Below are 3,259 nucleotides of genomic sequence, written 5' to 3' on the forward strand. Positions count from 1 at the left end.
GCGAGACCACGTCTCTACAAAAAAAATTTTTTAATTAGGCATGGTGGTGCATGTCTGTAGTCCCAACTACTCAGGAGGCTGAGGTGGGAGGATCGCTGGAGCCCAAGAGGTTGAGGCTACAGTGAGCCATGATCACACCACTACACTCCAGCCTGGGTGACAGAGTGAGACCCTGTCTCAAAAAAAAAATCAACTTTATTGGAGTATAATTTACATACAGTAAAATTCATCCTTTTGAGGTTTACAGTTCAAGGAGTTTTGGTGAATGTTGTGTAACCATCACCAAAACCATGCTCTAGAACATCCCATCACCTCTCCAAATTCCCACATGCCCTTTGCAGCCAACCACTCCCACCACCCCCTGCCCTTGGCCACCACTGATCTGATTTCTGTCTTTTCTAAATTTTATTATAAATGGAATCATACAGTATATATTCTTTTGTCTGGCTTCTTTCACACTCACGCAGCATACTTTTTGAGCTTCATCCATGTTGGTGTGTGTGTTTGTGTGTGTGTGAGAGAGAGAGAGAGAGAGCGTGCGGGCGAGAGAGAGCAGTACATTTCCTTTTGATTGCCAAGTAGTATTCCATTGTTTGGGTTGGATCAGGGTTTGTTCAGCCATTCACTCACTGAAGGACACTTGGGTAGTCTCCAGCTTTGTGTGATTATGATGGAGCAGCTCTAAACATTTATATGCAAGCTTGTGTAAATGTGTGTCTTCATTTCTCTAAGGTAACCGCTTAGGAGTGGATTGTTCAGTCAAGTGGTAGATTGATGTTGAACCTGCCTTTGTCTTTGAACTGTGCAGGTCAGCTGGTCACACGGTGATGACTGCTGCTATCTCTGGATGTAGTCACGCCAGGTGAGTATTTGCTTTCTATTTGTCCTGCTTTCCCCATCTCTCTCCCCCACCTCCACTTTATTATTTTTTATTAGTGTTGTTATTACTTTGAGACAGGGTCTCACTCTGTTCCCTAGGCTGGAGTGCAGTGGTGTGATCATGGCTCACTGCAACCTCGACCTCCTGGGCTCAAGTGATCCTCCCACCACAGCCTCCCAAGTACTGGGACAACAGATGTGCCACCACCACACTTGATTAATTTTTTTTTCTTTTTTGGTAGAGGTGAGGTCTCACTATGTTGTCCAGACTGGTCTTGAACTCCTGGGCTCAAGTGGTGATCCACTGCCTTGGCCTCACAAAGTGCTAGGATTACAGGAGTGAGTCACTGCACCTGGCCTCACCCCCACTTTGTATCAGTGAAGGTGTGTCTGGAGTTGGTTCCTTCCAGTGGGTTCTTGGTCTCGCTGACTTCAAGAATGAAGCCGCGGACCTTCGCGGTGAGTGTTACAGCTCTTAAAGGTGGCACAGACCCAAAGTGTGAGCAGCAGCAAGATGTATTGTGAAGAGTGAAAGAACAAAGCTTCCACAGCATGGAAGAGGACCCAAGCAGGTTGCCGTTGCTTGTGGGGGGCGGGGGGGGGGTGCCAGCTTTTATTCCCTTATTTGTCCCCTCCCATGTCCTGCTGATTAGTCCATTTTACAGAGTGCTGATTGGTCCATTTTACAGAGTGCTGATTGGTCCATTTACAATCCTCTAGCTAGACACAGAAAACTGGTGCGTTTTTACAGACTGCTGATTGGTGCATTTACAATCCTTTAGCTAGACACAGAGTGCTGATTGGTGTGTTTACAATCCTCTAGCTAGACAGAAAAGTTCTCCAAGTCCCCACGTCATCCAGGAAGTCTAGCTGGCTTCACCTCTCAAAGGTTCAGGGTAGGAAGCAGAAATTCCTCCTGTGATCATGAACAGAAAGGGATTCTGTAGAAGGGATTAGATGCTTACCTGACCATTGGATGGGCCAAAGGAGTGGACTCTGGGCTAGGTGTTGATAACACCAGTGCAGACCTGGCTCCTCAAGGGAGCTGCTACCTCTGCCACCATCCACAAGATGGGGGATTGGGAGGCGGCCAGTGTAACCTTTGAGTTCAAAAAGACACCACCAAAGTCATGACCTGAGGATCAGCAAGCTGGGACCAGGAAGCCATTGCTGCCACAAGTGCCCCTCAACAACTAAGAAGTGAAGGTTAGACCCCAGAAATTCTTTGATGTCCAGCAGAAACGCAGCCCCACACAGCAGAAGTGTGGCTTCCCTTCCTTCAGTCATCCAAACTTCATGTGAGCACACCCAATTTGGCAATTGGCAAATTTGCCAATTTGCCAATTGGCAAAACTAAATTTGCTTCCCAAAGTCCAGCTGCTCTGGAGTCTGGAACATTTCCAGCCTCTGCCATGCAGAGCCCACAAGGTGGGAGTGAGTGCCGAGAGCTGTCAATATGCCCAGGCAGATGCTCTGCTCTTGGTCATCTTTTAGATGGACTGGATTTGTTTTCTCATTCTATTTTCCCCTCTGTTTGTTTAGAAGTGCTCTATGAATTTTTTAGTAGTTCCTCTACCTATTTTAACATGCATTCGTAATAAAGTCTAAAGTTAACTAATACCTCTGCTCTGGTGGTTTTAATGTAGGTCCATAAATTATTTGATACTCCTGCCTTCAAGAGGTAGTGCTTAATTCTCCTCCTCTTGAGTATAGGCTGGACTTGGTGGCTCACTTTTTTTTTTTGAGATGGAGTTTCGCTCCTGTTGCCCAGGCTGGAGTGCAATGGTGTGATCCCAGCTTGCTGCAACCTCCACCTCCTGGGTTCAAGCAATTCTCCTGCCTCAGCCTCCCAAGTAGCTGGGATTACAGGCGTGGGCCACCACGCCCAACTAATTTTTGTATTTTCAGTAGAGATGGGGTTTCACCATGTTGGTCAGTCTGGTCTCGAACTCCTGACCTCAAGTGATCCACCTACCTCGGCCTCCCAAAGTGCTGGGATTACAGGTGTGTGAGCCACCGCCTTTTTTTTTTTTTTTTTGAGATGGAGTCTCAGTCTGTTGCCCAGGCTGGCATGCAGTGGCGTGATCTCGGCTCACTGCAACCTCCACCTCCTGGGTTCAAGCGATTCTCCTGCCTCAGCCCCCCAAGTAGCTGAGATTACAAGCCCCCACCAGCACGCCCAGCTAATTTTTGTATTTTTAGTAGATACGAGGTTTCATCACGTTGGCCAGGCTGGTCTCGAACTCCTGACCTCAGGTGATCCGCCCGCCTCAGCCTCCCAAAGTGCTGGAATTTCAGGCTTGAGCCACTGTGCCCGGCCTCATTTCTTTTTTAAATTTTATTTTAGAAGTTGAGGTCCTGCTCTGTCACTCAGGCTGGA

This window comes from Pan paniscus, chromosome X, assembly GCF_029289425.2.
Source record: "Pan paniscus chromosome X, NHGRI_mPanPan1-v2.0_pri, whole genome shotgun sequence".
Lineage (NCBI taxonomy): Eukaryota > Metazoa > Chordata > Mammalia > Primates > Hominidae > Pan > Pan paniscus.